The sequence below is a fragment of the Mixophyes fleayi genome, chromosome 10, assembly GCF_038048845.1.
Source record: "Mixophyes fleayi isolate aMixFle1 chromosome 10, aMixFle1.hap1, whole genome shotgun sequence".
NCBI lineage: Eukaryota > Metazoa > Chordata > Amphibia > Anura > Limnodynastidae > Mixophyes > Mixophyes fleayi.
The window spans coordinates 93,281,572-93,308,497 of NC_134411.1; the positions used below are offsets into that span (position 1 = coordinate 93,281,572).

The following is a 26,926-nucleotide window of genomic DNA, read 5'->3' on the forward strand; positions in this document are numbered from 1 at the left end:
AGTGGGCACCACATACACTCTAGGATATATTTCTACCAATCAGGATTGTTATTGTCATTGAAAGATTTCTGAACAATGTTATATACGTAGGATTACCCTTTATTTTTCTGTGTGTGTTTTTGTAGGGATATATATTGAAGGAGGTCATTTTGAAATTATTCCCGCTTGTTGCCCGATCTGAGAATGTGTGTGAGGCCAGACAGAAGATGTAGGTGAGAATAGAGCGATGATGTATAGGTCATCAGTCTTGCAGAAGAGAAGTCCTCAGGGCAACTCTCGCTATCAGACCATTCATGTGACCTGACAACACTCTCTATGTGATTGTAGTGCCAAACAAGGATTCGCCTGGGTCTATTGGCACCAGATGTTTCCGCACAAAAACTTTCATTTTTACACAAGTGTTGTGTTTATCACACTGACACATACGAGACAGAGAAGGAAGAGTTAATAAACAAGATCAATTTCTTAGAGAAATCTATTTGAAGATTTAAAAAAAAACCAAAAAAAAAAACCTGTGTATGGACTCATTCATGATCCGTGAATGTATCGCCTTCTCCTGGCCAGGCCAGTTGTACTGACTATTACTGCTTTGATTCTTTGTTTACACACTGGAATTTGATATTGTTTTTGTTTATTTTGGTAGCATACATTAATAAACAGGCTTTTTATTGCTTTGTTTTGTTACACAAGGAGAAAAGTGACAAATAACTAGTGACATAATTGCCTGTGTATGAAGAGAGGAGGTACATTGGGTTGACACTATTTTGCCATCAAGTGATTGAGCAAGGTGTATGATGACTCTAATTACGTATTCGCTGCACCTCCTCGCCCCGCAGGCAGGTACAATCCCTTGTGGGAGAAACTCCTGCCCCCTTTGTCGTCTGGAAGGTTCCCCCTCCCCCCCCTCACTCCTGTAATTGGGGGAAATTCAGGAAGAGCAGACAACTATGACGAGCGCTACTGCATGAATATGCCCCAAAATGTATTTTATTCATATTTATTTACAGGGGACTACAAATATATGTGCTTTATTCAAGATAGTATTGTGTATAACATTCCCCCCAACATGTCTGTCCCCAGCAGCGGGACAGGGGGAGTGGCCATGTCGCAAATGGGGTGTGGCCACATCCCCAGAGGGCTGCAGCTGCCAATTACATTCCTTCTGCCAAGATTCCTGCCCTCGGGACAAACCTGTCCCCGAGAGGGACAGAACCCTAAAATAGGGACTGTCCCACTGAAATTGGGACAGTTGGGATGTGTGGTATAACATAGAAACTAAGGTAACCATAATATGAATGCAAAGGCTTCACCATGACAGAAATCCGGAAATATCCCCAAAACCACTGCACCTAAAACATCAGACTCCATGATGTCCATCCGTGGACATTTGTAAAGCTAGGTACATACTACACAGTTTTCATCCAATAATCGGCTAAATCAGCCGACATACGACCGCTCGTTCAAAAGTCAGGTCAGTGTGTGCAGTGGCACGATGGTGGAAAGTCTGCCCAAATGGACGATTGTCGCCTCATTTGGTTGGTCGTACCGTTTAATATTTTGGTTCCAATCTTGTTTCCGCTGTGTAGTGTGTATAAACTGCCGACCGATCCACAACCGTGAGTACGAAATTACAGTCATTGCTCACGACAACATGGATGTAAAAAGTCGCTAAAGGGACGTCCGCTCTTCCCTTTATCGTCCTAAACAAGGCTAGTGTGTATGCAGTCCATGGACCGAGTGATCAGAACATCGATCGCATGTAAAATCGATCGGCATAAAAAGTTGGTTGCAATTTCTGTAGTGTGTACCTAGCTCAAGCATTTTTTCCCTCTCCAATCTTGATGGAAGGTAAGATATATAAAAGTAAATAAAAATGATTGGTTTATATAATTTTGGTATTTAGAGACCGCCTCTTCCTTAGCTGGTGTCAAGGCTCCACAATACCTTTGCAAAGGCTCTAAAATGTCAGAATACAAAGAAAAAAACACCCAAACTAACTCCATCTATAAAAGTAAAGTGCCAAAGTATTGGGGGTATATTTACTAAAGCTTCTAAAAAGGAAAATTGGAGGCGTTGCCCAAAGCAACCAATCAGATTGTAGTTATCCTTTATCTAGTACATTCTAGTAAATGATTGGTTGCTATGGGCAACATCTCCACTTTTCCTTTCTGGAAACTTTAGTAAATCTACCCCTTAGTTTACTGGTATAGTGAGAATTCTGGACCTGGTTTTTGGTTGATATTTTTCAGAATTAAGTGTCACAAAAAGGAAGTTGCATTTTTGTAACACTTTTTCTTAATTTTAGCGATACATTTTATACATACCGCAGCAGGATAAATACCACACCACATATACCACTTTCTCCTGCCGTGTATGGGGGAAATGTGCGTGTCTTACCAATTGTCTGAGGACATTATAAGGCCCACTTTTAGCAATTCCTTGCATTTATTTTTCAACCTATTAAATTGCCCGTAAAACAGAAATGAACAAAGATCGGTTCCCAAAGGTCAGTCCAACATCCTATGTAAATAATCGAGAATATTCTGAAAATATCATACAGTAGTTACTTTGCTCAGGTTTGTTTGTAGTTTTTTTTTTTATTTTTTTATTTTAGAATAAAATATGATATTTTTTATTTAATGCTACATTTCAATAATATTTTTTTTTTTTCAAGTATCACCTCAAACTAATAATTGTCCCATATTTATATAACAATTGTCCCATATTTATATAATTGTTGTCTTTTATTTAGGAGTAATCTATTATTTTTACTGAAAACAGGCAGATGGAAACCTAGGAGTAGTAAGTGCATGATGAACATAGTTTTTATTGGGTCCCCTAGATCTTTATGTCATGTAATGATCTGGTAGTAGGACCATAACTTTGTCAAATATCCAGCAAATGTATATATTTGTGAGAAGCCAGAGAAACAAGGTTATTCGTTAGAGGGAACTTTTAACAAAAAATGTTCTACAGATTATAATACAATTTTACTGCTCCTTTGTTTCCCATGTGACAGGAATAAAAGTGATAGCAAATGCAGCAAGGAATTAATTCAGATATTTCTTTTGACGATGAAAATCTACTTTGCAATCATAGTTGAATTATGTTTTATATCTAACTTTCCATGAAATGAACAAGGAATTGGTCAACAGTGACACAGTATTTTTTTGGGGAGGTGCCGGGGGGGGGGGGGGTTTGTACATATCAGACAGCAGTCGTCTTCGGTTATTTCTTGATGGTCAGAAGGTGCTATTATTGAAATGACAACAAATGATTAGCTTTATATAGCGTGACCTGGCCATCACTTCAGGACATGTTAACATGAGATGCAGAGATCAGCGAAGTCTTGCTTCTAATTTATTTTGTAATGCCCAGTGGTGGACGTGGGGGGTATACGGGGGTATGTCATAGCGCCACTTCTCCTACTGCCTTCATTGTAACACTATCACATTCCAGTCACTTATATTCCCATTATATTTTTCCATACCGCCAGTTCTAAATGTCCACATCGTCCACTGGTAATACCTACTGTATATTAAAGGGGAGCCTGAAAAACCTTTTAGGCCCTGTCACAGTAGTGGACCCCCAGAATAAGGGCTTTGCATAGCTAGATGTGGTATTTTCAGCTATGAACTGCTGAGTATAAAGATTTGTTAAACATAGAAGCTCGTCTAAAATGAACAGCTGCATAAATTCTAAAGGTGTGAAATTCTTTGCATGTTAGTGCCGGACTGGTTGTGCATTGTGAAATGAGTGGAGCTTTCATATAAGGGGGTAACCACAAAGGTTTAAGTATTTCCTCGGGCATACTACTGTGGGCTCTCTGGGGCTATATGTTTGGTACCCTCCGATACGTCGTCCGTCCTTCGTGCACTACAATATTATCACTCACGCTGACTGGCAACCCCCTGCTAGTGCTTGGCGACACACTGCCATCACAAGCACCATGTTCCACACTCCTCCTGTGTGCTCCTCTGCTAGCTCTCTTTGCTCTGGGCTCCTCATGGGCGGAGTCAGAGGTGGCCATTAAATGTCCCTCTACCTTAATAGCTTAAACTCTGAACCTGAGATGTGCCCACTGCTCTCGTCATCAGACAGGCAAGTCATTGCCTGTCTCAAAAAGAATGTAAAAAACAAATTAACATAAACATTGACAAATAAGTAAAATTAAGCTTTATTTTAATAATAAATATTTTTTTCCATTGCTGACCCAATGACATGGTTGCAGTACTTGTAGACTCGAAGCCTACTGTCGGCGGGCTCAGTGGGGGTGATGATGGAGGAGGACACGGTGGAGGGGTCATGGAGGAGGGCACAGTGTTATGAAGAGACAAAAGTGTGACAAAAGAGGGGGCACAGTGTGATTAAGGGGTCATTTTTTCTGTCCTATACTTCTCACCAAATTAATTTGCTAAAAAATTTAAAATTTTATTGCTAAGAATAGATATTCTTCATTTAGATTATTCATAGAACAATAAATGTACGCTGTTTAATATACTTACTGGTATTACTCTCTTTATGAAAGTTTTTATAATTTGATTTTTATTAAAAGAAGAAAAAACATTATTGAATGAACAAATCCTTTATAAAAGAGGAGGGCGCCAGACATGCTAGCACAGGCCCTGTATAAAACCATTCAGGAATGAATACCTAACTACTAAATATATAATAACTTTTCCCTAAATACTCACACAATTCTAAAGAAGGATGATGCTAAATGTATACTAAACTAAGGGGCCAATTCAATTCTGCCGCGTTATTCTAGGAATAACGCGGCCTTCGCACTATTACCGTCAGTACGGTAAAAGTGTGAACTTTTACCGTTAGTACAGTAATTTTAACACTGATTCTTGCTCACGCCTCTCGAGGCGGCGAGTAAAAATTTGGGTTAAAATTACCGTATTAAAGGTAATAGTACTAATGCAGCTTTAATCCTAGACTAACGTGGCCGAATTGAATCGGCTCTTAAGTGTCTTTTCTATTTTAGTCTAACAACCCTCTGATAATAATCACCCCATAACAAGTATCGTGACAGCAAAACAATACCTTTTAAGTTATCGCCATCTTCTGATAAAAAACGCAGCAAACGGAGGCCTATTGATATATTTAATAAATAGGGAATACACGTATGTTTAAATGAAAACATATTAAACTTCTCTGATATAAAAGTGCTCCTGTTTTTTAACCTCTCCCAAGAGTGCACTACTTACGTGATTTATGGATATTCCAGATGGCAAAGTTGTCCTTGCTTAGGTTCCAACGCGTTTCGTCCTCTTAAGTATACCCAGTATTTCCCCTTCAGTCATTAATATAGTAATTATCTGAGCAAGTGTCCGGTTTTCATATGTACTGTGCTGGCACGGGTGTCAGTGGCCAATCATCGCACAAAACTGTCATATCCGGAATAGAAGGTGAGCTTGCGAAAAAGTCTATACTCCTAACAGTCCTTTGTTTGTGCATGCTTAACCAATCTGTTTTTTAATATATCAAACGAATAATTTTTCGCTAATATCCCCCCTAAACGCTAAAGAATTGACCCACCAACACTGTTTTTTGTTTTTTTCTTTGCTGTTTAACATTTAAAGCTACCTATAAAATTTTAGACCTAGCATATAACCTGGTAGCTTTTAGCCCTTCACTATATAACACCTTACATAAAACGATAATAACCTCATCCCCCCAAAAATACTAACTTGTATCTAAAACGGTACAGAGTTGCCTGATATAGATATATATTTACACTTCACATATTTCCCGGCGAAGCAGTAAGTTAACGCTTCCCATTGCCAAGGCGGCTGAGTATCTCTATATTTTATATATTTTTATACATTTCGGCAATAAATTACTTTCTATCACTGGCATCAATAGAAAAACCGCCTTCATAGCCACAGATAAATAGGCTCTTATATAAACCTTATATATTTTTTTTTTTAAATATATCTGGATACATTAGAAGTGTTTATTGAAGATCAGTGGAATTGCACATTACAACTTAGTGACCCAAATCGTCTGTTTGCTTTGGCCTAGAAAAATCGAAGCTGCTCTATTCTTCCAATTTGGACCAATTTTTCTGTTCTAAGAGACTAAACCAGGCAGTTGTAGTTCCACTTGAGCCAGCGTCAAAACAATCAGTAGATGGAAGGATTGCAGATTAAATGTACATTACTTGGAATTTTGTGAAAGTTGTGTTTTGTAGAACCACTACCTGGCCACTAGATGGTGCCATACCTTAGGTTTCTTATTTCATTTGCGGGAAAATAGTGTCTAAGTGGATAGTTTTGCATTTTATTCCCGTGTCACATATGTAGGAGGTCAATAACCTTATTAAGAAGTACGTCGCAGGGTCATCGGTCTATTTAGCTAAATAGGGCTAGTTGTTTTTGTGGCATTAAGCACTGAGCTTCTGCTATACACAGGTTAACAGTTTTTTACACTAGGTTAGATTTAAAAGGTTTTAAAATGTGTTCTACGTAACATTTGTGAAATACAGGTGCAGGGGATAAAGCTGGTGTTACCCATATCATCCGATCCTATGTTTACTTTCATGTTCTAAGCTGCAGAATAAAATGACAGCATATGGGTTGTATGAGCAACCCATTTTCACAAATGTTCTATAATATGTTCAACTTGGCCTCTGTATCATTACCGAGCACTCCCTGATATAAACAAAACATCTATATATAAACTATAATTTGAGTGCCACCCATATATTTTCTGCCACATGGGGAGTTGTCAAACGGGATGCAAACCCATAACACTTGCAGGGTTGTGTTGTCTTCTTACTTGTTTAGGTGTGCTTGTTAGGTTTGTTCAATATCTTTATATATCCTTAGAAAGTAAAGGTGCAGTCATGTGAGTTACTATGACATCATTGGCCTTGCCAAGGTGTACGATCCCAAAACTCTACACTGTGCATTTCTGTAAAGCAAGTCTGCCAAACTGTCACCCACTCTCTGCCTGCGTAGCTTGATATGCTCCTCCCTTCAGCTGCAGGGGAGTATAAGACAACACGGTGGACATATTATGGATAGGTATAAGCACACCAATTATTTCATGTACATCATTCATGATCCCGGGTCCAATTAGGTAACAAAATTGGACATTTACCAACATGTCCATTAGTAATACAAGTCAAAACTTATAAAGCTAAAGCATACAAACTTGATGGACTTTTGTCTTTCTTATACCTTACTAGAAGGCGTGTGTCACAAGTCAGGGTGACTTAAAATGCAGTTTTAAGTTTTAATAGAAATTGCCTCAAGTGGGTGTGACTGTGCAGTGACCCTAGGAACTGCTCAGGGAGAGAGGGAAGTGGGACCCACGGTTATAACAGACATCAAGCTCTGACCAGAGGACAGAGTGATGGCAGGACCCAAATCCTTATAAGGACTGGGAATTCCCACCAAGACTGAGTGTGGGCCGGGGCCAAATACCAGGGAAATAGTATTGGGGCTTGGAAAGATCTCTGTCGCCCTGTGGCTGCATTTGTGGAGCAGTCTGCAACTAGGAGGCAGTCTGGGGATGATCTTGAGTCATTAGGCTGATGATGAAGACAGACTTTGAGGAAAACCAGAGAGCGTTGGGCAAAGAGAGAGAGCCTGAGACCACCTAGAAAGTGTGTCGAGAGTTGGCTTAACGCTCTATAATCACTTAGTGATCATGAATGCTAAGTACAGCTGGAGCTACAGACAGGACCTGATTAAAGGTTTGGAGTCTAATCGGTAACTATGGTTGTTTGTGGGACACGTATTGTGATATTGAGCCAACGGCCCAAATATTGGTGGCAGGATCACCATGGCCAGCATGACTTTCATGGTTTGCATTGGTGTTATCCAGAGTTGATTAATACCAACACCGTGATCTCCATATTGATGGAAGAACAAGGGAGAAGATGGCACTGATGTTTTTGGTGAGACGGGCATTAAAAAGTCAGCTCGTCAGAAGATTTAATTGCAGCCAATCAAATGAGTCTCCTAAACATAGATTCATGTATCCCTTATTGGGACAAGAACTTTATTTTATTACTGGGGAAACTCATTATATGTAATGCAAGAGATTCAGGAAGAAGGGATTTGGAAAATGCCCATTGCGATGTTGACTTCCATGCCAATGGGTCTCCAAAACTTTACTTGATACATTGGTACATTTATAAAAACTTGGTGCGCATGTAACTGTCCCCAAAAGGTGGTTCAACCAATTAGATTTTAATTATGTTTCTTCTAGTGCAAAATAAATAAGAATGAGAGGACATTTCTGGTTGCTATGGGTTACAGTACTTCTGTGACCCCAGTTTTATAAATGTCACCCTTTTGGATTTTTAGTACCGGTGAAGGAAGTGAAACAAATATATTAATTAACTTTTTTTTTTTTTTTTTTTACTTCCAAGTAGAAGAAGGACAAACTAAATGACCGATTGTGTCTTATTTTATCAGCAGATGATAACACCTTTTCCCTGCCTCCCGCTGACATAAATGCAGGTGAGAATTGTGGAGTAATAAAGGTGCTGATTATATACTGTCATGAGAGCCTGGTAGCAATTCTAGATACTGCTTTTCTTCCCTTTTCTACATCAATTAATCAACTTGTTCTCAGCTTGTGATCATTTTACAAAGGACAGATGAATCGGTTCTATAAAAACACGCCGCATATCTGAAACATCTCATTGCGTGACAGCACCAGTTCCTCATAATATCCATTATAACCACCTTGTTATCATTTTTATTTCGTCTGCATGTTAAAAATTTGCTTAAAAGAAAAGCCTTAAGTGCTAAAGAACGTCCTGTTTCTTAAATACAGTAAAGTTTTGTAAATCACATTTTGCACCTACCTACTCTTGGCTAATTTGCTTAAACCTTTTTGTTTTGTTTTTTTCTGGCTAATAAACTGTTTTAATCAACTAGTTTCCTTTTTTGTGCCTTAAGAGAAAATCATTGCAGTGCCCCCTACTGGTGAATGGCAGCTCGGTGCGGCGGTTATGGCACTGATTGACTGAGACAAACCAATAGTTGACATAAAGCCAAGGGTGATGCTGAAGAATGCCAGTTCATTTTACATCACATCATTTAAAAAAAAACAAAAAAAAACAGAAGTAAATATCAATAGAAAACGACTGTCCACCGCGCTCCCTTCATTTTTCCGACACATGACGGTTTGCTGCTGTTGGATTTGGCCGGGATAATGTGATATCTGCATGTAAGGAAAAACAATAAATATATTTTTATTTTCTCATACTAATTAAATTGGCAATTTAAAATTTTGGATTTGTGTAAATGTGCTTATTGCTGTAAGTTTTTTATCATTTTAATATTTTCTTCTAAAATTCTGTGTTTATTGATCTCTTCACAGTATATCTAAGACGACATAGGTTTTTTTTTCTTTTGTTTTTTTTTTAAAGTTTTTGACCAAAAATATGGTTCTGCATTCTATTGTGGGTGGGTGACCATGATCTACTTGTAATCTTTTTCTTTTTTATGCTGTCAACTATTGCGCTAATTATCATTTTAGTTTTGAACATTACTTTGTACAAGTAACTAACTTCCTAAAAGCTGTATTTTAGTATCCATTGCCTCCGTACAGCGACTCAAACACCTGCACACATCAGAGACCTGTAGAAAGAGAGGATGAGATCGCAGAGCGCTCATCGGGATATTCACGTGATTGACGTAGATGGGCTTTCAGTGGTGGTGGCACCTGATTGAACAAGTGTCTTGTCCATTGCTAGAAGCACAATATCCTGTGGGAGCCTTTTAAGTGGTAAAGAGTATGCACTATAAAACACAAATATCATTACTTTAATCTCTATTTAATTTTACCAACAAAATAGAAATCTTTAGATAAGAATTTGCAGGAAATTCTTGTGTTTCGTGCATTTACGAAGTAAAGTCCATAATTCACGGTGGTTAAGTGGTTAGCACTTCTGCCTCAGCGCTGGGGTCATGAGTTCAATTCCCGACCTTGGCCTTATCTGTGTGGAGTTTGTATGTTCTCCCCGTGTTTCCATGGGTTTCCTCCGGGTGCTCCGGTTTCCACCCACACTCCAAAAACATACTAGTAGGTTAATTGGCTGCTATCAAAAATTGACCCTAGTCTCTCTCTATGTCTGTCTGTTTGTCTGTGTGTGTGTATTAGGAAATTTAGACTGTAAGCTCCAATGGGGCAGGGATTGATGTGAATGAGTTCTCTGTACAGCGCTGCGGAATTATTATATAAATAAATAGATGATGATGATGATGATGATAATTCTTTGGCTAGGACTATACAGGTTATTTTCAGTCTTTGTGATGAAACCTTCAGAGATTAACCACTTATGCGATTGTTCTGCAGGGCATGGCCAACCTGCGGCTTTCCAGGTGTTGTAAAACTACAAGTCCCAGCATGGCCTAACACAGTTTTGGCTAACCTGTGACACTCCAGGTGTTGTGAAACTACAAGTCCCAGCATACCCTTCCAGCAATAAGCTGCTATATATTGGCAAAGCATGCTGGGACTTGTAGTTTCACAACACCTGCAGTGTCACAGGCTAGCCAACACTGCCCTAACAGCTATCGGCTGTATATCTGCTCGCCAAGCATGCTGGTACTTGTAGTTTTACAACATCTGGAAAGTTCTATCAATAAAAGAGAAACGCCAAGTTAGCCGCATATGGTTTTGTTTTTATCCCCTTCACCTAAAATAAAATATATAAATAAAGCAAAGCATTTTTTTATTATCATAAAATTGTCTTTACTCTCCCTAATAATAATGGCAGGTAATGGTCAGCAAACGCTTAGGTTGTAGAGTTGTTGTAAGTCTGTATAAAATATCCATGGATCCAGGGGCGCAAAGTAGAGTAGATACCGGTCTTACCTGTGTTGTTTGTGCCACCCTGGGGAGCAGGTGGGCAAGATGGCCTGGCACCAGAGTGGAGGGTATGCCTGGGTGTGTTGGGGTTTGGCGTATAGTTGCTGCAGTTCACGCGTGAGTCATGTGACAGTCATGAGTCGCCTGCGTATGTTACATGTATTAATCGATGCATCGTGCGTGTAGTTTAGAAAATAAATGTTTAATATTCTGCATTCAATTTTGCGTCTTTTTTTTTTTTTTAACGCACTTACTGATACCTGCAAGGGCACATATATTTATATAATTATTTGTGCAATGTTTATTACCTACCTGACCTGGAGACTGTTTCAGGCCATGTAATTTAAAGGTGAAACCATTTTTTTTATCATTATGATCCTATGTGCCAATTGATAATAAGATCTCCGAACATATATTTCTACTGCCTTAGGATAATGTCATACAAGCAATTAAAATGCTGGCTTTTAAACTCTACTTTTAATCGCTAAATCACTGATACTTAGTAATGAAAGGCGACTACAGCTGCTAGTTCCGAGTGTCCATTTGTTATTCTGTATCTGTGATCTAGCGATTGAATGCCAAACTAGCCGGCGTTTTAATCGCTCACATGGCATTACCTTAACACCAGAGATTTAAATAGAACAAAATGGTTTAATTGCAGCTCTTTTTATAAACTATGCCGATTTAAAGTTCTTCTCGCATAAGGGTTTTTACAGCTTCATATCATCATTTTGTTTATCTATTTAAACAATAATTAGCTGCAAACCTAGCCCAATGTGTAAGTAACCTTATAGTAAAAATAAAGCACTTACTAAAGCTGTTTTTAACTGGGTATGCAGCAGTATCCAGAGGATTTTTATTTTTATTTTTGGGAAGCAAATTTGTAAAGGCACCTGGCCTACCAACCCTTCTCTCCTTTACAAACTTAGACTTCTCATTTTAATTATTACAACAGAATAGAGATCAGCGAAAATCCTCTCCCCTGTAGAGTACACATTCTAAAAAATATGAATTTACATATATGTTGCATGCTGTGGAATAACGAATCCAAAGTGGAACTTAAAGAACTGCGCACCCGTGTGAAACGGCCTGTTCTATTCCAAAACCCTATTCACACAACATTTTGGTCATCTCTACTATACATTTTGGCAGGCAACCTAGCATAATAACTCCAAGCTGCTCAGCCAGTATTGTTTTCTCCAAAAATGTGATAATACTGCAGATAAGGTATATATAAATGCTATATTTCAACCATAATGCATCAGAAAAACTAATAATAATTGTTGTAAGCAGGGAAATATTAAGTAAAATAAATAGAATTTAGTAGTGGAACTTTCTTGGGTGTTTTAAAATGTGGTCCTTAGTTGCCAGTCACATGGACGATGTTGAATCATATAAAATAACGTAATTTTTTAAATCTTAATGTACATTTCACAGGACTCAGAGCACCTATTTGTTATCAGTTTTCATTAACTGCTTGTCTGTGTGCACCCTCTTTTAAGTAGATGTAGCCAATCAGATCATTAGACACGTGAAAGCAGCACAGGGTATTTCAGGAGGCCCGCTCTCTGCACTCTTAGAAGGCAGTGATTTGTCCACTCACGTGATTGTTTGCGAGGGCAGGGTTGTACGTGATAGGGGTAATGTCATAATGTGGGAATAGAGTAGGTGAAGGCAAACCAGAAGGGACTATTTATGACAGGGAGAAAAGCCCTCTCTCTGTTTTCCCTGAATTTATGCCTCATCACTATTTATCAAAGCCCTGGCCTCCTATCGCTTCATCTGAGATGGCGATATTAGGGGAGAGTAATTGAAGAAAGGTTTATTTAAATAAAGACTTTCTGATTTAATGATATGATTTTCAAACATTTTATTTTTATTTATTTTTTACGAAAGTGGAACACATGCACAGATGGACCCAATATTGGTTGGCAGAGCAGTAAAAATTAAATTGTAATGTTGAATTGTAGTGATAGAACGTTTTCTATCGCTGCCATAAGCTATTGATGGCTTCTGTAGGACAATAAAGGAAACTGCACAGGCCACAAACCAACTTGTTATGTATACATCAAAACAAATAAATAATATCCATGGATAACTTATGGGCAGCACAGTGGCTCAGTGGTTAGCACTTGCAATTCACAGCGCTGGGGTCATGAGTTCAATTCCCGACCATGGCCTTATCTGTGAGGAGTTTTTATGTGCGTGGGTTTCCTCCGGGTGCTCCGGTTTCCCCCCACACTCCAAAAACATACTGGTAGGTTAATTGGCTGCTAACAAATTGACCCTAGTCTCTGTATGTTAGGGAATTTAGACTGTAAGCCCCAATGAGGCAGGGACTGATGTGAGTGAGTTCTCTGTACAGCGCTGCAGAATTAGTGGCGCTATATAAATAAATGATGATGATAAACTTATAAAAATACAATATATGTTCAAAATACACATCTAAAAACAATATTCCCTCTAGAAGCCTGCTCAATGCAGAAACCCAAACACTTGATATTTCCTTTTCTAAGATACAAAGATGATCAAATCCCATCATACTGTAGGAAGCCTAAGAGCAGCTTGTACTCCATCACATCGCTAATGTAAATACAGATTTATCATGTGTGAAAGGATAACTTTTCCTTTCAAATTAACCTGTGTATTGGTGTTGTTGTTGTTGTTTTTTTGAGCCTTTAATATAAAAGCTGGCAACCTTTTCCGTTTTGGAATCTTTCCTCTTTTATTTATCCGTTTGTGGCCATATGACTGAAAATCTCCGCAATTTAGCAATGGAATATCGTCATGGCAGCCCCTTACAGGTAACTAATACTCTGATATATCAGCCTGGTTCGTAACAGTGTGGTTTTACTTCAGCGTCCTTGTGAAAACTTACTTATAACGGCTCCTATACACGTCACTGTGTACCTGCTTAGTGCTGCAATTTGCAACGTGATCTTTAATGAGTCACACTTCTTGTGTGGGATCTTGTTTATTGCTTTGTGGCAGCTGTGAAATTAAAGTACATCGCAGCTTTGTGTACAGAATATGTTTTATTACCAGCAAGCAAACTATTTTGGATATAAATAGGTCAGGTTTAAGGCACCTGAACCGCATCATTAATCTATTTGCATCACTACAAATAAACTTATGTTAGGTTATAGGCGCCTGCCTTTGACCACACTCACTCATACCACTTTATTAGGTACACCTGCTCGTTAACGCAAATATGTGATGTCATTTTGAAGATCTCTTGAAATTTCATCACTGCTGGATATTCCACGGTCAAGTTTAAGTGATATTATTAGAAAGTGAAAGCATTTAGGAACAACAGCTACTCAGCCACGAAGTGAAAGACCACGTAAAATCACAGAGCGTAATCAACGACTGCTAAGGCGCATGGTCCATAAAAGTTGCCAACGCTTTGCTGATTCAAAAGCTGAAAAGTTCCGTACTTCCTTTGGCATTAATGTAAGCACAAAAACTGTGCGGGGGGAGCTTAATGGAATGGGTTTCCATAGATGAGCAGCAGCATGCAGCCTCACATCACCAAGACCAATGCCAAGCTTCGGATGGAGTGGTGTAAAGCACATAGACACTGGACTGTGGAGCAGTGGAAACGTGTTCTGTGGAGTGACGAATCACACTTCTCTGTTTAGCAGTCAGATGGGCGAGTCTAGGTTTGGCGGATGCCGGGAGAACATTACCTGCCTGACTGCATTATGCCAACTGTGAAGTTTAGCGGAGGAGGGATAATGGTATTTGGCTGTTTTTCAGGGTCTGGGTTAGTCCCCTTATGTCCAGTAAAGGGCAATCTTAATGCTTCAGCATACCAAGTCATTTTGGACAATACTATGCTTCCTACTTTGTGGCGACAGTTTGGGGAATGCTCTTTTCTATTCCAATATGACTGTGCCCCAGTGCACAAAGCAAGGACTACAAAGACATGGTTTGATGAGTTCGGTGTGGAAGAACGTTACTGGTCCCCACAGAGCTCTGACCTCCACCCCATCGAACACCTTTGGGATGAACTGGAACGGAGATTGTGAGCCAGGCCTTCTCGTCCAACATCAGTGACTGACCTCATAAATGCTCTACAGAATGAATGGGCACAAATTCCTACAGAAACACTCCAACATCCTGTGGAAAGTCTTCCAAGAAGAGTGGAAGCTGTTATCACTGCACAAGGGGGACCAACTCCATAGTAAAGTATATGTACTTAAATACAATGTCATTGCAGTCCCTGTTGGTGTAATGGTCAAGTGTCCGAATACTTCTGCCCATACAGTGTGTGTGTGTGTGTGTGTGTGTGTATGTATGTATGTATGTATGTATGTATGTATGTATGTATGTGTGCGTGTGTATGTATAGGTGTGTCTATATGTATGTGTGTGCGTATATATGTATGCATATGTGTGTGTATGTATATGTGTGTGTATAATATCTAATATATATAAGCCTAGCGGCGTGTGTTAGTGTGTGTGTGTGTGTGTGTGTGTGTGTGTGTGTGTGGAAAAAACTATTTTCTCAGAAAGGGCTCATCCAATTGACCTGAAATTTGGTATACTGACATTATTTGACCAAAAAAATTATAATAGTGAAGTCCGTTAACTTCCATCATCCCCCCTTCCCCCCGTGGGAGGGGTAGTAAAGGCTAAATTTACCAGTTAAGGGCTCAAACTCTTGACCGTGTGGGTATTTACCAGAGCCTGTGTTTGGTCATGGACAATTGTATGTCGCATTTTCACGAGTATGGAGAAGCATCCCACAATTTTTGAGTGTCTGGTTGTATGTTTGTAAAGTCATAGCATTCAGATGCACGGGGGAGGGGGGAAGAGGCTATTTTGTCACCACCGCCGCCTCTCTGCTCCGTCTCCTCCCCTCCACTTACTAGTGTCAGTGAGTGGAGGGGAGGAGACGGAGCAGAGAGGCGGCGGTGGTGAGACAAGGTAAGGAGAGGAGGGAGGAGGGCGGCGATTTTTGCGGAAGGGGGGGGGGCGCCGCTTTTTTAAAAATGCCTAGGGCGCCGTGGACCCTAGCACCGGCCCTGCTGGTATCAAACATACACACAACTCTGTTGGTCAATATTCAATCATCTCCTGATTGTCAATATACAAAGCCAAGCTCATTTTGTTCGCAGGTATACAAATACAATGTAGAACCCCCTGTAAGGTCTAGTATACAGAACAAAGCCCATCCTAAATACAATGTGCAACCAATTCTAGGGCCTAGTATACACAACAGAGTACATTCTGGTGCCAAGTGTACAATGCACAGATCATTCTGGTGGCTAGTATACAAAGTCGGCCCTCTCTTTCATGGACGATTCAGGAAACCGAGGCAGGAGCTGTCACATGTAACCAGCAGACAGCTCCCAGCTCCCAGTGCCAGAGAGGAAGCTATTTCTTATTGACAGACACAATCTCACAATCCCTGACAGTTTAGGTTTCACTTGTCAAAGGTAAACAGCCTCTTATCCGCTTGCACAATCTCCTGCGGGCGCTCTGGGCAAGGCCACGCCCACTTGTGTCACATGACACATTGGCACTGTTTTATCAATGGATTCACAGCAAACATTTACTCCAAAACACACCATAATCCCCCTAATAAAGCAATTAGTGTTATAGCTTGGACACTGTTACATGAACTAATACAGGGGTACGCCAGTTGCTGGAATGGGTCTCTACCTCAGGAGCTAGAACCTTATATGTAATACTTTGTATAAACTTGAACAATGAATTACTGTTTAAACTGTTTAGCTTAGTTTAAACTGAGCTTATGTAATAATTGTGCTGCTTTTATATATAAATGATCTCATTCATTTGTGTTAGGACGCTGTGTTGCCTGTTTATTAGTGTCCATTCCTACACATGACGATAATCATGGTTTAGATATCCGATAATCACTCTGCTGAGATTTATTTACAACAGGTTGATTGATATCTGTGGCTATGAAATCAAATGTTTGTGTTCTATACATTTCTCTCTCGCTCTCTATCTATAGAAATATTGATAGATATAGATATAGATATATATATATATATATATATATATATATATATATATATATATATATATATCTTATTATTCCAGAGGCAGCATAAAAATACCCAAAATAAATAAACAAAACAAAGTGTCTATCAAATAAATAAAACATGAATGTTTCTTGGGTGTAACCATATTTTTCACACACCCGAGGTGTGGGATGCTTCATAAAGCCCTTAAGCTTTCCTCTCAGCGTTTAATTAACAAAGAAAAAAAAAATTCCACGGGTGTGGATACATTTTCTGCTAGCAACTTCTCACCACCCTTAAATTATGCATAATTGCACCTGTAATTCTAGCTTCCACAGCCGTAATTGCTACAAACATACGCAACAACAATTATTGTTTTGTTGTTTGCATTGTACCGTCGGTAGTTGGAACAATGTCTGCATGAAGTTAATGTTCTATTGTCACTATCCACTGTCCCACAATTTTTGAGTGTCTGGTTGTATGTTTGTAAAGTCATAGCACGCATCTGTGTCTTTATTTTTGCTCTCACCCTAACTTCCACTGAGTCTCAATAACTATTATTGGTTTTATGTCTTTACTGAAGGGGTCCATTTTTAAAAAAACGTAGCCTTTTGAGGGTTTAACGTTTACTCTCTCGCATTTTCATTGGAGAGTTGTTGGCTTGCTGTCTCCTAGGTAACGGAGATGCTTGGAACAAATTGTTGAATTCGTACAACACAGCATGTCCTTTGCTATTAAGATATTTGTCCTATGTTATTGCCCTTTAAATCATCATTAAGAGATGCTGGAATTTTATTTTGTTTGCAAAGGAGCACCCCCCCCCCCCCCCATGGCTCATCCAATCATCTACAAGCCAACGACCCAGTGTAGAGCCATTTTTATCTGCAGTCCTTCAGACACGCTTTCATTAAAATACAAATTCCAACCGGCATCCTCATGAAAAAAACATTTGTGAAGCCACCCTCATTTGCTGTTGGCAAGAATCAGACCAATAGCTGGTGTTTTCCATTTTCTTTCAGTATATTCAATAACAATTTTGAATGGCTAATAATTTTACACAGAATAATAAAACTGTATTTTGATGATCTTTTATCCCTCTCTATAAATATGGCGGCTTCAAATGCTTTGTTTTGAGAAACGGGGAATTCCACGAAAACTTTGATGCTACTGTTTGTTCTTTTGGACTGAGCTTGAGAAGAGTAAACTCATGTTGATACATACATTTGCTTAAACATGATTTATTGCCAGCCAACAGCCCTGATTTTTTTTTTAAGGGATAGCTCCGGTATCCAGCATTGGAAAACCTTTATGAATGAAGTATGTTATACTTGCCAACTTTTTAAACCTGTGCTCTGGGAAATCCTGGAGAAGAGGTCATGTGGCAGGGGGTAGGAGGGGTGGGGCTTGATTATACAAAACCATGTAATTAAGCCCCACCCCCATCATGCCTGGGAGAAAGCCTGGTCTCCCTGGAGTCCGGAAGGACTCCCCCCGAAATTCGGTAACCTCACAGAAATTCTGGGAGAGTAGGCAAGTGTTGTTCAGGTGGATCAGGATTTGGTTTGGATTTACTTTGGGGGTGCCCTAAATTGTCCAAATTTGACAATTTGAAAATCTTACCTCCCAAGTGTCCCGATTTCAGGTGGATAGTCCCGAATTTAGGGCTCTGTCCCGCTAGAAACAAGAGCCTTGTACCTCAGTGATGTCACCAGTTCCTAGTGAATTGATTGGCTGCCTTCTGGTTCAGTCTACAAAATGGCTGCCTCCACTGTATAAAGGCAGCGGCGCACTTTAAAAGGCATTAGGTAGCACAAGAGACAAAAGGCGTTCTAGCAGATTTATAGTTGGGTGCGTAAGTGAGGCAACAGTCGGTGCATTTTTGGCTTCCTGCTGGTAACACCACTGCATCGTGGGTAACGCAGGTGTCTGCTTAACCCCATTGCTGCCAAATCCCGCCCGCATGGGGTTAAGACTGGAACATGGGGACAGATAAAATGGGTTATTTTACCATGTTTGTTTTCTGGTTTTTATTTTCAGCTGAATACATAACAGGTTGCAGGGTCAGGCCTACAGGCTCGAAATTGCACCTCTGTTATTTTGAAACATCCCAACACTTTGTATCCTGTTTTCCTTTCGATGCTGTTTTTCAACTTAGTGCAACAGACTAGGATCCTCATCCATCTGTTAACCTGGGTTTTTCTCGCTCTCTCTCCCTCTCCATTTTTTTTCTTTCTATCTTTAGCAGATCGTCTTCAGGCTACAGCGCTCCAGGCAAACTCATCTGAAACAGGAAAACGGAGGTAAGCAGATCTGCAGATCATTACAATCGACATATCAAGGCTTCTCACGATTAATGTTTTATAAAGCGCTTCTTGCATACCATTAATAGCAAATCTGGCTAAAAACTTTTTAGGATGTATTTGTCGCTTTTTGCGTTTTGATCTTAATGTTGGCAAACTAATACATTAATATATAGCGATTCCCCCTCGAGGGGAAAAATATTTGCATACGTTACACTTTCATTTTATTTCAGGTATCTCCGCTATCTCCCAGGCTGTTGACGGCAGCCCAAGTTTTTTATTTTGAAATGGGGAACAAGGAATAAATGCCTAATTTCCTGCTAATGGGAAATTTCTCTAAACAGAAACACTAATCAGCTAGTGCTTTTATTTTTATTTTTTTATAATATGATAGGTAAGATGTATCCCAATGATTGAATGTCAGCTAGTGGGTATGATCAGTGCAGTCCAAGGTACTTTTTGCATTTTTACCATTAAAATAGTTCCTGCCTCTTTGGTTGTTTTCTTGTATTGACCTATTATTTGAGAAGTTTTCATCCCCTCAAATTTAATTAACTTTGAAATCATCGCATTCTTATAACTTGACCTGGTCCACAAACTAGGGGGAAGGGAAACGCTCAGCACAGTGATTATATTGCGCTAAATTGGTGGAAAGACCACAAAAGACTGTGGATCTAGGGTAGCAGAATTACAGGGGGGACTGACTCTTCCCTTTCTTACTATACATATATAATCTCCGGGGTGGGAGAGTAAGTGTGTTTGGGCATACATGCCGGTGTCAAGAACCTAGAATAATTACTTAATTAATATAAGGGGTAAATATCTAAAAAAAAAAAACCCTAAATCTTTATATAAGATGAGGTAAAAAGGCAAGTTGCAGTTGCAAAATGTTAACTTGAGAAATAAAACCAAACACAAACTTGTCCTTATCAAGTCTGACCTATTCAGTGCTATAAGAATTCCGGCATTAGAAGATCTCGTCAATGATATTCACGTCACTTTCAATCGCGGCTGTTACATTTATGCTATTAAGGGGGTAATGCGAGGACCCAGCGGGTGTTTACTGGCATATTTTGCAACTTTTGAATGACCAGAACATACATAACTGTAAAAAGAGCAAACTTCCTGTATAGGAATGTGACGGTAATCAATACTGTGTCTGGGTAAGTGGATGAGACGTGGTAGAGGTAAGGGCAATAGAGCTCACAGTCAGGGGCATCAGATGGGGGGGGGGGGTGCGCAGTAGGTACGAAGTACTGGGGGCCAGGTCTGCCTGCGTAATGGGAGGAGCTATCAGTCTGGTGTGGCCAAGTCATCTTCCGCAACTATGGAAGGGTCTTCAAGAAGTTGCCGTACTGTGGTTTTCCTCTTGGTGGCCCTGATCTCAGTGATCGGGGGACAAATTATAATTCAGGCTCGGTTACCCCCTAACGCTTGTGAGGCAACGGGAAAGGTGGTTACTAGAGGTGAAGACAATGCTGGCCTGCCCATTAGTGGGTGTTTTGCAGGAGGTGAGCCTAGACGTAGCACCTGTTCATGAGAGTAGGAAAGACAAGAATCACGGACTGTTATTGAGTCTTGAATAATGCCTGGGATATTTTAAGTTCTATTAGGTAGGATGTTTAGCCCATGTAAAATTAGTATAGTTTAGATTAATGGAGGACACGCTGTTAAAATACATTAACCAAGATTACGTAAGGTGCTTGCATATGCATTGATTCCAAGGGCCTTTTTAGACCTTTTTGGTTGCAAATTATAGATGCATTAACCATCAATTAACATCTGATTGGAATAATGCAGTGGGGTGATTACTACTATCTGAATGTGTATGGCCATCGCTTCTGCCAACTAATTGAGCACTATAGACTCCGGAGTGGCTGCCAGATACGCCCGTATATGGGTACTTTTATTTGGCAAGCTGAGAAGCTTTTCATGAGTCGTAACACTTAAATTGAAGGTCTCACATCTTGCATCTCCTGGCTGCACCTGTGACCTCAAGCTGTGCAATTTGTGTCCTACTTATCGACCACATGTCTCTATAGGACATAGATTCTTCGGCCATTGGTTTCTGTTAGCGCTGTTGAGCTGTAAAGACAATGTATGAAGACCCGTACACAACTTGAGGGGTAAGTGCCAGACGCTCGCAAGTCTGCACAGTCACCTATGCGTGTGCCTTTTAGGAACGCAAAACAATTTATCGCAAGATAGGCTAAGCAAACTGGCGTACAGTCCACTCTGCTTCAGGCCAAATGTTTAAACTGGTGTTCGCCTCCCCTTTCTCTACTTATGTCTTGCAACAAACCAGGCATTATTGCCGAAGTGAACTAGATTTACCTTGGCTTTGAACAGCTGCGTCTTGGTGTTGCGCTGAACACACGTAAAGATGCACGCCTACGCTCCTTTTCTGGATGGCGCCTGTACAAACTAGAATTGTGCCTAGGTGTTTCGGAGAGTGTGCAAAATTGTAAAATACAGCTTAGTCTGAGCTTGTGAAAAACTAAAGTTGTTTTGAATGAAAAGGTCTGTGGACCCCTTGACACAACAAAGGACACCCCCCGCCTACTCTTCTGCTCCTCTGCAAATGCCACCCTCTTGCTGCATAAACCTAAGTGCTTTGGCAGAGATCTAGGCATATATCGCTGAGTTTGCGGTTATTTTGTGCTGAGGCTTACGAAAGAGTATTAGAGCAACCAATGCTAGGATTGATACCGTTAAACTAGCAGAAACAATCATGCATTTTGACAGAAATATATCTTTACTGCTCAAATTACCAAAACTTATACTAATTGCACAAAAGTTGATTTGCTAATCTTAGCAGCTCTTCCATTGCGGATAGCAAATCCTTGTGAAGCAGATCCTTGCTGCCGTTGGTGCAGGAGGAGCAGCTTCTATGAGCCTTGGAGATGAGGGGGGCTATTTAATGCTGTTGCCCCTTCCCCCTTTACCCCCCAATGCCCTAGTGGTAGGCCCCCTCTTCTCCTGGCAGCTGCCACATCAACTCCCGATCTACCGTTCTATTGCCAGGGGCAGACGAGGTAGCTGCCTTGGCCGCAAGAAGCTTGTGGCGCCATTATATTTTTCCCTCTTTCAAGGTATCGGCAGAATCAGTTTGTGTTCAGTGTGAGTCCTCCACCTCTCTGCAAACCTTTAATGATGCTCCGCTTTTACATTGTCATGTTACATACATGTAAGCCCACCGGAGCACACAGAAGGATAATGTTTAATGCAGCATTGTTATGCAGTGACCAAGCAATTTTGTCATGTGTCTCTGGTGGCCCTTAGGGATGGGTGCAGTTTTGCATTTTCTTCCTTGCGTGTAGCTAAAACACCTCAAGCTATTGTCTATTAATTGCTCTACACAGTGGTTCCCAATCCTTTTCGTGTTGTGACGTACCTGTCTCAAAATACAATATATATGAAAATATTGTTCTATATGTTAAAAAAAAACAAAACTGGAATCACAAAGAAGAAATCTGAGACACTGAGGCAAATGCTTATTTAATTTAATGATTCAAATATTTGATGTCCTCCGCATAGCACACACGAATCCTTGTGATGTATCCAGCATAGCGTTGACACCTAAATGTGTCTTGACAGAATCGCCATTCTATACTCATAGAATGACCGTGCTTGTCACGACTATCGCTCAATATTTTCGGTATATTCGCTCACGGGTGGAGAAGGGGGGGGCTATAGGTGACGAAATAAAAACCTCATAGTTCTACTAAAGCGGACACCAATTGTAGCTGTAATTAAGTCGGGCGTTCGTACTTTTAAAACAATATTAAGTGACAGTATACAAGAAAATTGTTTCTTGTTCTCTGATTTTTACCCCAAATGTGTGCCGCTGATCTTAAATTGAAGAGTCGATGTTGAGGGAGGTTTTTGAAGCCTGCAATAACCCAGCCGCCCCCCTGCAGCTATGTAGAAATTCACTGTCAGGTTCAGGTATCTCAAATCCGTGACTCTCTCCACCTATAAATTATACTCAAAATGCTTGTATATCAGAAATGATGATAACGGCTTGCTCAGATATGTCTTAGGAGAACAGAACTTTGAAACGCGCGACAGGAATTGTTGCTTCCAGGGGGCTGAGTTTCAACTTCTTTTTTTCTTATTTTTTCTTACCCTAAATGGGCTCTGGTAATACTCAGCAACATTACCTGCTGCTTAATTATTACCAAAACGTTTACAATACCTGGCTTATGGGCTCCGCTCCTTTGTCTTAATTCATGTGAGAACTTGTAAAACTTAGTCAAGAGTTTAAGGCGCGTAAATGGCGATTTACATGACATTTGCAAATATATGGAAAGCCACCTGCCCCGTCAAGGAGCTTCTGCTAATAGGGTGGTCTAAACTCTAAACAATGAGAGTCCCTATTTTTGGGCCATTCATATGTGTTTTAAAATTGAGAGCTAACTTACCAAGAGGTACCCTAAACTTTGGTAATTGAATTTTCTTAAAATAATAATTATATATACAGCATAAACTTCATTGTAATCTGTAAATGATAGTCTAGGCCCACCCCCACTGCTGGTGCTGTAGACCACTAAAGAATGCAAGCATGGAGAAGAGAGTCGGCACTGGGGCAAAACTAGTGATTCCTAATCCCCTGACATTGGGTCATAATATGCACAGCCGCATACACCTGCTTCCTAAAAGAGCATAGACCTGCATAACACAAATATGTTGGATACATTCTTCTGAAGAGTGTATCTAACCAACAAGAAACGGAAATATTTTGGGTTGATTATGCCGACTATAGGGAAAAGATGGAATTATCATTTTAATAATTCTGTATAGCTCTGACCCTGAAATCGCCAAAGAAATTGTGTTTTTGGTTATGCAACCAGCACAGACGACCTGCGCACATGTTTTTAGATTTTTTTTTTATTTTTTTTTTGAAGACCTTGACAATTATAATAGTTCTAATTGTTGTTTACATTTAAGAAATCTGTCACGCCGGCTTACATATTTGTGTGTAAACAGTAGATGTGAATGAAAGCAGATTTGTCTAACAAGTGTACCTGCCATCCGACATGTTACCGTAGCGTTGCTCGTCGCTGACATCCAGTGATAGGCGTCTGTCTCTCGGAGTTGCTATTGACACTTTTTGTGTTTCTGTGCTGTCAGTCTATCAAACATTATGCAGCAGACAAGACTGGTATCTTTTGTACACAGCGACACACACACACGGCAATATGTCAATTACACTGCAATTTGCAGTCAGCAATTACTAATTACACAGAGGAGAAATTTGTGTATGATTTGAAGATTTGAAAATGTTTAGACAGAAAATCACATCAAATCTGATTACCCATATTTTCGCTGTGAATACATTTATTTATGAATACATATTCTATCAATTAACAGCATAACATCTGGGGCATTAAAGTGAAAATGAGCATCATTAGGATTTTCCGGTTCCTAATTGCCGCAATACTTAAATTTTTAGAGCCAGTGAAAATGCAAAGTCGGTAATCCTACAGTAATTCATTAGTATACAACATGTCTTCTTATTCTGTCCTTTTGTAATAAAGTCATTTGATCAAGCTACTGAGGATTCAGCTTTTACAGCTTCCAATAGCGTGTCTATAGAACAACGTATAACAATGGTGAGGGGGTTGTAGTTGAGAATTTGCGAAACAGCTGTAACTGGTTGTTCTTACACAGAAGACGTTTTATTTTCGAATTACGCAACCAATACTATACCTCCCTTATAATAATTGTCCTCATTACCACTCGTAGACCCACAGATGTTACAAGTGTAAGATATAAAAAGTCAAATGATATGCTTAATGATGGCTATGTCATGAATATGCTAATTTTCAGAACTTGTTTCCCCATCGGCCTGTAGCTGTATCACTTAGATGCTAATTAGATACATAGCTTGCCTCTAGTTATATGGCTAAATGAGGGTAGGATATAATGCTTCACAGAGCCATGGTCAAACGGACAGACCAAAGCTGCTGCAAAACCTCTTGGCAGAACTGGTCAGTCTATCACTGCAGCAAAGAAGACTAACCTTAAACTGCTCTGGAATTGCTGTAGCGTCAATCTGCTTGCAATGTGCCAAAAAATGCCATCATTTCTTCAGAAAGGACAGGTGAATATTTAGACCGGTGATGGGCAATCTGATACACTTCAGGGCCAATATGACCCTCTAACCTTCCAAAGGGCCACACGTCACCCTTAATCTCAGTAATAAGTTAAAACGTGTTTAATCAAAGAAAGAGACACCTATATGTAATAACATATCGGTAGGCATTTTAAACAATTCTAACAAGCTGCAACAAAACAAATGAGACCGGAAAGCAGGATGGAGCGGACAAGCCGCAGGCGAAGGCTCGGGGGGGGCCGCTTGTAGCCCATCACTGATCTATACAGATATCTGAGACACTGTATATATTCATTTGTAGGAGTTCGTTCTCTCCTGTGTTTTGCCGAGGTCACTCTAGGCTATTTCCTAGTAGTAAAAGAAGACTTTATAAAACAAATATTATTTATGTACCAGAATAGTTAGCATTTTCTTCACCCTCTGCCAAGGTTTTATGTGGGTTTTTTTTAGCAGAAGGTCATTCGTTACTTAATGTTCAAGGTAGGACAGTCCTTTCTTTTTTTATTTTTTTCAATCTCAAACAGAAAAAAAACCCTTCTGTTGCTGCTTTCTCCATGATTACCAATGTCCTCTGTTATAGAGAAAGGATCTCTGCTCCGGTTTATCCTGAAAAGTGTCTTTGTTCTCGTGTACGCTGGGAGCGGCTGCTTCTGTCACTTAAGGAAAAAGAGAAGCTTTGGTGCTGATTGCTGCTATCCTGGGGCTGTCTTGGTTTAATACCGCACATATAGCTATTTTTTTGCCTTGGCGCGGGCCCCACTGTATAGCTATGTATAATTCATAGCATGGATGTATACTTTGTACATTTGAATGATCAGTGTAGAGCACAACCCTTTGATTAGAGTTCTCCAGTTCTTGATAAATTATTTCATCTCCCGGAGTCGGAGGAGAAGTACACAGCGGCACCGCAATTTGTATAGTGAAGATAAAACACACATTGGCCCTCTAATTCATCCTGTTTGTATACCTCCCATTAAACTACTGTCTACCCTTTGCAGAATTTTCCAGGACTCTATCTAATTAAATAATGAGGCATTGCACTCAGCGAAAATGCCTGTACACTCAAGTTTTATATATACAGTGTGTGTGTGAGTGTATGTGTGTGTTTGTGTGTGTATATATATATATATATATATATATATATATATAAAAATATATATATATATATATATATATATATATATATGTGTGTATATATATAATATATATATATATATATATATATATATATATATATATAATTATTAAGCAAATTTGCGACCTGCAGTATCATTACCATTTGCAATGTAAGCTGCTTAGTCGGTACCACTCTGGTTTGTTTTTTTAGTTGTGTGTGTTTTGCACAGAATTTGTGTTTGTAGTGTTATGTTAGAGGCTGTTCAATTGCTCAGGGCCATCTTTTTTTCCCCCTCTGATGCTGAATGATACACAAATATTAGGACTTAGGATACTGCAATGGAGCTGCGATGGATCTCACTGTTCACAGCCCAAAGACAAACGTCCTGGCCTTTAATAGCGGGATGCATATGAAAAACGCATGCTGCAGGGCTGCAGTTTAATCAGTATGTGTCCTTATGCATTTATTCCCCACAACCAGATGCAAAATGACATCTTTTTATTTGGTTACATATCAGACTGCGGATAGTTCTCCCGACCGAAGTGCCAATAGAC

General features: G+C 39.7%; 1 long non-coding RNA gene across 4 annotated transcripts in view; it reads left to right on the plus strand.

Moving 5' to 3' along the window:
- The window catches only part of LOC142104484 (uncharacterized), a 290,160-nt gene that overhangs the window by 32,872 nt on the left and 230,362 nt on the right, over nucleotides 1–26,926 (plus strand). The window contains exon 4 of one of the 4 annotated variants that reach the window (XR_012679573.1): nucleotides 8,436–8,480. The exons of the other annotated variants lie outside the window; for them this stretch is intronic. This is a non-coding gene — a long non-coding RNA (uncharacterized LOC142104484). The remainder of the gene's footprint in view (nucleotides 1–8,435; nucleotides 8,481–26,926) is intronic. 4 annotated transcript variants of the gene reach the window in all.